A 12,210-nucleotide genomic window follows, 5' to 3' on the forward strand; every position below is an offset into this window, starting at 1 on the left:
GGCTTCCTTCCGAGGGGCTCTTGGTCCTCTCGGCTGAGAGCTTATCTGCCCCGTCTTCTGTCGACCTCCAGTCTCTTTCCTACTACAATTGACTATTTATATTAGGCGCAATTGACTATTTATATTAGCTGAACTTCTTCTTCGACAGCTCCTTGCCTCACTAGAGCACAAACGCTCTACTGAATGCTTGCGTAGTTTACTTGGAAAGCAATTATTGGACTCGGCAATTATTGTGAGAGGGGCCCCATCGGGCCTCCTTCCCTTGTCTCTTTCAGGTTCTCGGGGCTCTATCTGGATCGCTAATGGTTCTCATACGATTTCTGCCAGCTACTGAAGGAGCCATTTATTTAATATTAGGCTTCGTGGCATGGAAAGGGCTATTTATTGGTACGGGAGCGGGAGGAGCGAGATCAAGGAAGTGTCCGTGAGCTAGACTCAGCTATACTCTTTTTTTTAGTGCCTTTCTCTCTGAGCGTTAGAGGGCTTGTCCTCGACTCGAGTAGGTTCTTGAAAGATTCTATGGTGAACGGCTCTATCACTCTACCCTACCTCCGTGGACAAGAAAAGAAAGGTGGAGCGGAGCGGGTCAAAGAAAGTAATAGCGGTAGAGAAGCTGCTTTAGAGGCAGAAAGAAAAAGGTAGAGAGCTCTCAGCGGCAGTAATAGCGGGGCTTAGACATAGAGTCGAATGTGAATCCCCTCCCTAGTTCTCCATCCACAGAGGGCAATAGAGGGCAATCAAAGATCATTCATCAAGGAATCCAGGAAAAGAGATGTCGAATGAGACAAACGGAACGAAGTGGAGTGCGGCGTTCATCCGCCTGTTCTCCAAAGAGGGCAAGAGAGCAGAGAAAGAATGAATGCGAAGTCGAGATCAAGAATTATTCAATCAAGCAAGAGAGCAGAGAAAGAATGATTCAATCATCTCATCTCCAAGGCATGGCAATCAAGCGAAGAAGAATAGAAAGCAAAGATTCGTGTCACTAGTCATTCATGAGATGGCTCATCTTACTGTACTTCACTCTCATCTCTTCGTGAGATCTCGAAGTGATGAGATAGCGAAAGAGAAGCTGCGAGTGGAATGGCCAAGTCTTGATTTTGGCCCGCTACATCTTGGGTAAAATAAATAGGATGGAAGAAGTGTAGCGGTAGTCGTGGAACGAGCCAGCCAGCAAGCATGATTGAAGAGCTTAAGGGCAGAAGTATAGTAGACTCAGAGGAGACCGAAGACGAATGGTGGAGTAGTCTTCCTCAATTAGCGAGGTGCGTAGCGGCAAACAAATGGAGTTCCGCACAGAGTCCTGTCTCACCGAACTCAAAGCTCTGAATTTCATATGAAGAATAGCCGATCATCCTCTACTTAGTCATAGGTCAAAGACACTGGAAGAAAGAGCTAGCCTCACTCATGCTGGTTAGAGTTAGATAGCGAGTCCAAAGGCTGCTGCCTTAGATCGTGATCAGACCTCAGCTTAGTATGGTTGCTCACTAGCTCCGGTTAGACCTACGATTCTTTGACTAACGCATTCCGCTATCGCAAGAAAGAAATGCTGCTGTGTTCTCGTTCCGCTTCGCTAGAAAGACATTGACTGCCGCATTCCGCTATCGCTGGTTTGCTTCTCTGCCGCATTCCGCTATCGCTCCATTTGTCGCTTCGCTTCATTTGGCTGTTGCTTCACTGCAGTTCCGCCTCGCTGCTTCGCTGCAATTGGCCCGTCCTGAACTACTCTCTTCTTTCCGGTCCTCTCCATTATTCATAGAGAAAGAGCAGGTCGACCCTCTACGAGAAAGATCAGCGAAGTCGGAGCCTCATCTCATTCCTTTATATATAGTTAGTTGTTCGAATCCCGTCCCAACCAGGACAGCTACGTGGGCTGCCCTTGCTCTTCCAACCAGTGCAAGAGATGAGGTACTCGAAAGCAGTGCTTGGATTAGGGACTCAGAACCAGGACTATAGCCAGACAAGTGGTATAAGGTCCAAGGGCTATAAGCCGGAGCTAGCTTTCAGTGGGATGAATATTCGATCTACTTGAAGAAGAGCCGTCCGAGATGCTATTGACTTGTCACTCCGCCTGCCGCTAATCGTTGGAAAAGAGTCTCATTCAGCAAGCTACCATTCATTTAATGATAAAGTAGTTGTAGCCTACCGTAGCTTCCTAGTAGTCCGAGGCCGGAGCCGACGAGAACAGATTCGAAATGTCTCATCCCGCTCGCTGGGTTCTATTATGAGTCCCCGCCTATCCAACTACGCGAACAAGGAGCTCACAAGGTTACTAGTGATGGACCAATGTACTTAGACCACTATGGAGGGAAGAGCAATAGGTTGTTCTTGATAAAAGGAGCTTGGAATCGCTCCTCGAATCTGCTGGCATCTTGGAATGTTGAGAATGAAAGGAAGGAGTCCTCAACGAAGGGGAGAGGGAGATGGATGGCTTCCTCGCCAGCGGTTATCCATCTTTTTTCAGTACAGTACTCCTACGTAAGGTGCGAAGCGATAACGAAGCCCCGTTACAATAGGCCCCCTTCCTCTTCCCTGTCCTATGGACACTCGGAACCAGGAACTCTTCACTATGAACCCTAGCCCTTCAGTCCCTATTTTGCAGTGGCAAGAACTGGGAATAGGCACTCGTAACCATCACTCCGGTCTAATGGGCCCATCTATAGTAGTTAGTCACCCGGCCCAGGCAGCATGAGATGGGGAAGCGCGGCTACTTCGGTAGGACGGGGAGAGAAAGGATAGGCAATGCCTCTTATCTGAAGTTGGTGAACTTAGAGGACTTTTAAGACCAGCTAGCGTTTTACATACGATTCCTTCGCTACTTATAAGGGATAGGGTAAACGAAGAAGTCGAGGGCCGACTATACTATAAGGGCCTCTTTAGATAGCTCGTTTTATAGTATAGTCGGCCCTCGACTTCAGCTTTTGAAAACAGAACTTAAAGGGTATTAATAGCTCGCCATACATATAAGTTCTAAGGAGAGGGTCCATGAGAATGCTTTTTTTTTCAAAACATAACTTGGAAGAGAATGAGGAATGACATTGGTTCGCTTACGAGGGTAAGAAGCATATGATTCCCTCCTATCTCACATGGACATGAATACGAAAGAGCTTCCCCGTCATTTCATTATCTCCCCCTACTTCTTAAGTGCACTCGTACCCCTCCCGCAGGTCTAGGGATTAGCTTCTCTCGTCCCACCTTCCTTTTTTAATCCCTTAGGAGCGAGGTCACCTCACTCTTTTTAAGGAACTCCCGTTTAGTCTAGCTCCCCCTGAGCCTCTAACCACTCAACATAATTATAGTCAGAGGTGGATATAGGATCTAAGCTCTCTGTCTCATTCCTTCCTTCGCATGCTTACTGTGGGGCATTTGAGTTCCAGGGTCCCAAACGGGATAGGGGAATCATATTCGGAATTACATAAGTGCATCTGAAGCGTACTTATGAGTACCAAACGAGATAAGAATAATTAGATAATTTGGATTTGGGGGCAGAGTTATGGCTTTTCCCCTTCTTAATCTAGCATTGCTACTCTTCTGACATAGTCCTAAAATCAATATAAATTCCGCAATTTAACTAAGGAGATAAATAGCCCCAAGAAGATAAATAGCCCCTTTGGCGTAGACTAACTGTATATAATATAAGATAAGTACCTCTGCTACGCCTCTTTGAGTCGAAAATAGACCCAAAGGCTAAGGAGATAAATAGCCCCAAAGGCGTAGACTAACTGTATATAATATAAGAGTTGTACCTCTGCCACGCAGAGGCATATAAATAGCCTTTGGGTCTATTTTCGACTCACAAAGAGGCATAGCAGAGATATTTCTATTTTAGTAAGATGGTTTATTCTACTTAGTCGTAAATAGCCCCAAAGGCTATTTCTTCTACTCAGCATAGCTGAGGTCTTTATATTATAGTAAGGCAGATTAGTCTACGCCTTTGGGGCTATTTATCTTCTCGGGGCTATTTATCTCCTTAGCCAAAGGGGCTATTTACGACTAAGTAGACTAATCCGCCTGTATATAATATAAGTACCTCTGCTACGCAGAGGAGATAAATAGCCTTTGGGGCTATTTACGACTAAAACTTATATGCCAGCTTAATATAAAAGTAAATTCGGCCCTAAAATGAATATAAATAAATTATAGTAAGGGCGCAATTTAACTATAGTAAGTTCCCTAAAATCAAGTCAATTCCAGAAAAGCACTGCGATATGCCACATCGCGCATTCGGTTTGACTCACTTTCTACGTGCATGAGTTGGAGGCCTGTATATAATATAACCAAGCCAAATGCTTCAAAGAGAGACGTCAATTAGCACAAAAGAATGCTAAATAGACTCTTGGAGGCCTGTATATAATATAAGTTCGTGGAGGCCTGTATATAATATAAGTTCGTGGAGGCCTGTATATAATATAAGTTCGCGTCACATCCAAACCAACGGGTGCACTCTCAATAAAATCAGTCGGCAAGTGCTGATGTTGCGATGAGGTCGTCCATGAAAGTTATCAGCCTGTATATAATATAAGTTCTTGGAGGATGTAGGTTAATCAGTGGGAGGCCTGTATATAATATAAGTTCGTGGAGGGAGAAAAGAAGTTCACGACCCAAAGATGCAAGATTCATAGCTCTGAAATCAATGGTTGACTTTCCCATACGAGCATTGAGCGCGTACGCGTCATTCAATTCATTCATTATACAATGACTTTCTGGCAACTGAACATGAGGTCCTTTCTCTCATGGGAGGGCAGGATAATTCCAAGAAGGGAGCAATTACTTACTATATTTCCGGATCTATCTTCGACTAAAAGAGGAGCCATAAGGGAAAAGAATTGACTGTGCCTTCACTCACCTAAGTCAGAGGGGCCATCCAGAGCTCCCAAATATAGTTAAATTGCACGTGTATTTAAGGCTATTTTCCATAGGAGCAATTAGACTTCTACCGAAGGGTCCGGGAAGGTTGGGTCAAGAGCTACAACGGAAAAAGAGCTAGAGAAAGAAAGTCAACTGGTTGAATCCCCTCTGTCTCTCTGTCGTCTGGTGCTATGTTAGTGGGCTCCGATGTGGTGTACTACTGATGTGTTTTAGATATTATATGGTGATGCTTTCCCCAAAAAGATAGTCAATTCTTTCGCATACCTCGGTTTCGTACCCTCTCTACCCTGTACTCTCTCTCTATAAAGCATGGATATGGAACCTCTGTACTCTCTCTCTATAAAGCATGGATATGGAACCTCTGTACTCTCTCTCCATAAAGCATATCGAACGCTCCATAAAGCATATCGAATTAACCGAATCGTAGGTATATGGAATATGCTAGTATCTTGTACACATAAGATAGTCCAAATAAGTTACTGACAAACCCGGATCATCGATAGGTATATTAAATTACTGCCTATAAACTAAATATAATCTGCCCTTTATATATTCAGTCGAAATATGCCTATCTTTTATACCCTTTCTTTTCTAAGGTAGCAAAGAATAATAAAAGGATTCGCCCCAATATATAGTAAATCAGCAGAAGTTCCTAGGAAAGTAGCCAATTCCATGATTAGTACTGTTTTACCTACTCCAGCTCCCCCAAATAGTCCTAAATGCACTAACAAGTGCATTTTGTATCCGCAGCTCCAAAAGCGGTTTCCAAATAATTTTCATTAATCAAATGGTGTCGTAAATATGTAGTAAAGCGGATTTCCACCTTGAAATCACTTCCTTCTTTTTAGCAAGGCCAAATCATTAAACCTGGCGATAGCGACGTTGCCTCGTACCTAGCATTGCTTTCGCTGTCAGCTCATTCGCTCCTTGCTAAAACAAGGGCCAATTAATAGTAAGTAGATCTTTCTACGTTTTTAATATTCACGCAATTATACTGGTAATAATCTGCTGCGGTAAACATTCCATCTCCTATCATTCTTTTGATTGGGGTAGATGGCTCATAACCCTTCTTTTCATTCACTCTGACTTCTTGTTTGAGGTCACCTGCAACTTATAGTAAGATGTCCCGTACTTGAAATCAAACTTGAACCATTCAAAGAAGGAAAGCACAGCGAACTCCTAAAGCTACTTCTCATTCCCAAATATCTTTGTTTGCTCCTTTCGCTGCTGTCTTTTCCCGACCTACCCTCCCGGATAAAGAGCTCCTGTTCTTGGGTTGAAGTTCATATTCATTAGTTAAGTAATAGTTCGCGAGAGACTTATACATACTCGTACCGCCAATATATAGTAAGGGGTGGCAGTCCAAGAGTGAAAACCAAGAGATATTGATTCCATGGATAGAGTGAATTAGTTGTTGCCGGCTGTAGCCTATTAGACGTTGGGAAGACTATGATGTTCAAATCAAGTTGGAAGGCCTAAAAGAGAAAGCCTTAACGCAACGCTACAAAGAGATGAAGCAGCTGCCTCCAGCACTCAGTGTTACTTAATTCTTGAAGTCTTCGTGCCTTTGATCGGAGTGGATAAGTCAGTAGGAGCAAAACCTTTCATGTACTAAACACCAGGGGTAGCCTAAAATAAATATAAACGCGAATGAAATGACGCGTAGGTACGACTGAAAGGCACTTTTAAGGCTCAGCTGCAGTCCGAGAAGCTTCTGTAGCTCTTAAAGGAGTAGCTCATGAGACTGTTATTACTTTTCTTTTCAGGGCACCAGCAACTGACTCTACCGGAGCTAAGGAAAGCTGCCTAGGAGATTCAAGCCAAACTGCTAACTCTAACCCTTAAACTGCCTACGAAACAACTTATGAAGCAAAGCCACCAATAACGGATGTCGGTCGGGATCAGACAGCTTTAGTGCATATTTCTCTCTCCTTTCCAGTAGTACGGTACGGCTGTCCTGTTTGAGTGAGTGGAATTCCGCATGGCTTGAACTCACGTCCTTCTCTTTGCAAGGGTAGTGGACAAGCGACGTCGTTCTCACTCGTCCCTTGAACCATATGAACCATACCCGACTGGCATGGCACTAGCCCTGACCTTGAACCATATCCGATCCGACTGTTGCTGAGGGTATTACATAGCTCGACCATTAGGGAGAGGGCGAGGTAAGCTCTTTTGAAAGCAAGACTGATTAGATAGGCCATGCACTTTGGTACACGCTCGACTATACTACGGGCGGGTTCTAGGACCTTCTTTCTGAAGGAGAAAGACCTTGTTTTGGTTCTGGTACAGATAAGTAGAAGAGCGAGCACCTCTCCACGTCGCTCTGCTCGTACCTTTCCATACCTTCAACGATAGATGAGTAGGGCGGGAATAACACTGTAAACTACTGAAATAGGAGCATGGAGGTCAAATCTTCGCCTTAAGATAGGCTGGCTAGGAAGGAAGAAAGGTTGGACCTTGCCAATACCACGACCATGGCGGGCTCCCACTGTACAACCAGAAAGATATCCCTTCTCCTTCGTTCTCCCTCTCTTAAAGGGGACCTATTTCACCGTAGCTAGTCGAGCCCAACATGAACTAAGCGTAACTAAGCTCATTTGAGACCGCTCATCAGATAGTGTTCTGGCCTCCCGGTCTCGCCAACGGTCTAATTCGCGGTGGGGTAGTAGAAAAAGGTGGCCCTGGGGTCCGAGTATATCTAGTGAGTCTTACCGAGTAGTATCTTCCGGTGGGTAGCTATCTCTGCCGAAAGATTCTCTGTGAGTTGGTCTATCTTCCAAAGGAGCTGCAGCGATCCCAATCATACGTTCTTTCTGTAGCTGTTTCAGGCATTGGTGATCTCAGTGGCATTTGAAGGGTTAGCTTCAGCCAGGGTCCCGAAGAGATATCAGTGGCCGAGATCTTATCTGTGTGTCAATCTATGGTATTCCGTATCAAAGGTCTCTTCCGCTGCAGTCAAAGTAGTTGGGCCTTCCTACACTTCTCTTCCCTCAACTGCCGCAGTCTCTCTCGCTTCCAGTCGGATTAATAGTAGTTTTTCTTCCTCAGGTGTAGTATGGCAAGCGGTATCCTATCTTTGTCCGGCCTCTAGGTGATATATTCGAATTGAGTTGTCTCTCTATCTTTCTTGAGTTTCTCGTCTCTTGGATGATCAGCCAAAGTCTAATCCTTGGCACTTTCTCTGGCGTTGTATTCAGGGTCATTTTCTTTCTCCGGCGCCGTAAGTGGGGAGTCTTTGGTCGTTCAATCCTATGAAAGAAGGGAAACTGGACCAGGACCCAACGACTCCACGACTTCAAAGACTCTATCCTTTGCAAAAGTGGTTTGAATAGCTTGGATGGAGGACTCTCTCGATGGGCGGGCCATTTCCGAAAGAATTGTCACGGAGGTAAGAGCACAATCATCCCATGCTAGACAGAGAGGATGAAGAGAAGGCTGGATGATAGATCTATGGTTTACTCTATTTCGCCCGAAGATGAGTTAGAAAGGGCAGTGAAACTTATTCTCATTGATGCGCACCGAGATGCGGTAGTCAACGCGCACGACTCAATGAAGGGCAAGGGGCTTCCAATCTAAAGCACAGAAAGGCAAGGGGCGACTGGTAAGGAGCGTAGGAGCGACGTGGAGTGGCGACTGACTTCTAGGTTTATATTAGAGACTCTTCCCATTTACTACTTGAAAGTAAAAACAACTTAGGTTAGGCCTAAGCTCTTCGCGAACCAGGATTCCACTTATTCGACTTTGCCACGCGTTCCTACAAACGGGAGGGCGTGTGCTTCGAACCCATTCATTCTAGCCCTAAATGGAAGATTTTTTCCTCTCCCTAACTTTAAAACGAGATATTTGAACTTATATTATAGTATGGCTTAGTCGTAAATAGCCCCTTTGGCTATTTATCTGCTCTGCGTAGCAGAGGAACTTATATTATATACATAAGGATTAGTCTACTTAGTCGTAAATAGCCCCTTTGGCTAAGGAGATAAATAGCCCCAAAGGCGTAGAATAAACCACCTTACTATAATATAAAGACCTCTGCTATGCCCTTTGTGAGTCGAAAATAGACCCAAAGGCTATTTATATGCCTCTGCGTGGCAGAGGTACTTATCTTATATTATATACAGTTAGTCTACGCCTTTGGGGCTATTTATCTCCTTAGCCTTTGGGTCTATTTTCGACTCAAAGAGGCGTAGCAGAGGTACAACTCTTATATTATATACAGTTAGTCTACTTAGTCGTAAATAGCCCCTTTGGCTATTTATATGCCTCTGCGTAGCCGAGGTACTTATCTTATATTATATACAGGCTGATTAGTCTACTTAGTCGTAAATAGCCCCAAAGGCTATTTATATGCCTCTGCGTAGCCGAGGTACAACTCTTATATTATATACAGTTAGTCTACGCCTTTGGGGCTATTTATCTTCTTGGGGCAATTTATCTTCTCGGGGCTATTTATCTCCTTTAGAGTAGGGAAAGTCTTTGTGGAGGAACGAGGGCACAGAGGCATCTCCAGTCAATCTCTCTCCGGTCGGGGAATTTATTATAGTATGGCAGCGAAGGAAAGAAACTTATATTATAGTATGGCGGAATTTATATTTATTTTAGGCCACCAATGAGACAAGGAGGGGAAGAAAACAAACCAGGTGCGGAGCGGTGCTTGCGCGTCAAATGCATGCCACCAATGAGACTCGGAGGGGAGTTGAGGAGCGAAGACAAGTTGCGCGAGAGACCAATGAATCAGAAATGGAGGTCGTGGGAAAGAGTCCCTTTCTTGCCTAAGAATCTTCGGTGCGAATGACAGTGAGAGGAGCGGGAAGCAAGAAGAACAGTGAACCAAGCCAAGCTCTAAGAAAGAAGAGATCTCGAGCAAGGGCATGCATCGTACGTAGGCGGATCAGAGAGTCATCCCAGGTCAGCGAACTATTGTGAAAGTCGCCGCTCTACCGGGCTTCAAGGGCAGAGTGAAAGGGCTCAGTCCCTGGCTTAGAAGGTTGGTTGTCCGGTGAGGGCAAAGAAAGGAGCAATTAAGGGACCTGTGACGTAGTGGTGTGTAGCTTTGATATGGTGCTCGGGAAGCCAAGCAATGTATAGATAGCGCTCGGGAAGCACTCAACTCTCGCATCTCGCAAGTCTGAGTTGCAAGTCTTCAAGGTGCGACAAGTCAGAGTCCCATCCAGAAATATATAGTAAGGGCCGATGAGGGCGAGCGGAATCCAAGCGAGGTGCTACGCGGGATAGGTTCTTCGAGATGAGGAACTTATATTATAGTAAGGTCGTCGGAGGCTCAGTTAGAGGACGGGAGGAGCGGCTTCGGCACCCGTACTTGGAATCAGACCAAGCAGGAAGAGAAAGGGCAGCGAACGGAACTGAGACTTGCCCACCAGTGAGGCAGCGAGAGGAATGAGCCGAGGTGCGAACGATCAAACGAGAGGTACCTACCGGTCGCTCGGGTAAAGCGCTCCCCGCTACGCCCCTTTCTTCTCTTTCGGAATTTACTTGATTTTAGGGCCCTGGGCCAAGATAGCATCCAATCAAGTAGCGCATGCAGGATAGAATAGCATCCAGTAGCGCCCGATAGCAGCGCTTGTCTACCATTCCCAATCACAATGAAAGAGGAACTTGGACCCGTGAAGTGAAGACTAAAAGGACGCCATACTATAATATAAGTTCAAATATATATACAGGGCCGAATTTAATGTTATTAAGGGGAGATAAAGAGCCCCAAAGGCCCTGCATTCATAATATAAGTTATAATCCGCCTGTATATAATATAAGTACCTCTGCTACCCTTACTAGATATTGGGCAGATAAATAGCCTTTGGGGCTATTTACGACTAATCCGCGGGAGATAAATAGCCCCTTTGAACTTATATTATAGTATGGCGGCCCTTACTATATATTTGGCGATCGGCCCTTACTATATATTTGGCGATCGGATTAGTCGTAAATAGCCAAAGGGGCTATTTATCTCCTCTGCTACGCAATTGTAGACTATCCGCCATACTATAATAAATTCCCGAAGGAGATAAAGAGCCCCAAAGGCCCTGCATTCATAATATAAGTTCTAATCCGCCTGTATATAATATAAGTTCCTCTGCTACCCCTGATTAGTCGTAAATAGCCCCAAAGGCGTAGACTAATCCGCCTTACTATAATATAAGTACCTCTGCTATGCAGAGCAGATAAATAGCCTTTGGGGCTATTTACGACTAAGACTTATATGCCAGCTTAATATAAAAGTAAATTCGGCCCTAAAATGAACCTAAAATCAATCTAAATATATAGTTAAGTTCTGTATATAATATAAGTTCCCGATATATCCCTAAAAAGAAAGTCAACATATAGTTAAGTTCTGTATATAATATAAATTCCCAAGGAGATAAATAGCCCCAAAGGCCCTGCATTCATAATATAAGTTCTAATCCGCCTGTATATAATATAACTCTGCTACCCCTGATTAGTCGTAAATAGCCCCAAAGGAGATAAATAGCCCCAAGAAGATAAATAGCCCCTTTGGCGTAGACTAATCAGCCTGTATATAATATAAGATAAGTACCTCGGCTACGCAGAGGCATATAAATAGCCAAAGGGGCTATTTACGACTAAGTAGAATAAACCGCCTTACTATAATATAAATACCTCTGCTATGCAGAGAAGAGAAATAGCCTTTGGGTCTATTTTCGAAAGGAGATAAATAGCCCCTTTGGCGTAGACTAACTGTATATAATATAAGATAAGTACCTCTGCTACGCAGAGGCAGAGAAATAGCCAAAGGGGCTATTTACGACTAATCCGAATTGACCTAAAATAAATATAAATAAATTGCCCAAAAATCTAGTAAAGGAGATAAATAGCCCCAAAGGCGTAGACTAATCCGCCTGTATATAATATAAGTACCTCTGCTATGCAGAGCAGATAAATAGCCTTTGGGGCTATTTACGACTAATCCGCGGGAGATAAATAGCCCAGGGGTAGCAGAGGTACTTATATTATATACAGGCGGATTAGAACTTAATTATAGTAAGTAGGGCCTTTGGGGCTATTTATCTCCTTTACTAGATTTTTGGGGCCTAATATAAAAGTAAATTATAGCCTTTGGGGCTATTTACGACTAATCCGAATTGGCCCTAAAGATATAAATTCCGACGACTAGACATTCAAAACTACGAAAGATCTACCCTTCCTTCTCTGCTATCTTGGCTTCAATTCATTGTTCTGCTAAATGATCTACTCAAGCGCATGTGTCAAGGGTTGTGTTTGAAATGCCCCGGCACTAGGGCTGCCTCGAATCACTTGCCCCCTGTTCTTCCGGTGGCCTGGATCGACCCCTTTGCCGCCGCGGACCAC

Source organism: Curcuma longa, chromosome 1 (assembly GCF_044706935.1).
Source record: "Curcuma longa cultivar G26 ecotype Majalengka, Jawa Barat chromosome 1, ITB_CL_G26_1.1, whole genome shotgun sequence".
Classification (NCBI taxonomy): Eukaryota; Viridiplantae; Streptophyta; class Magnoliopsida; order Zingiberales; family Zingiberaceae; genus Curcuma; species Curcuma longa.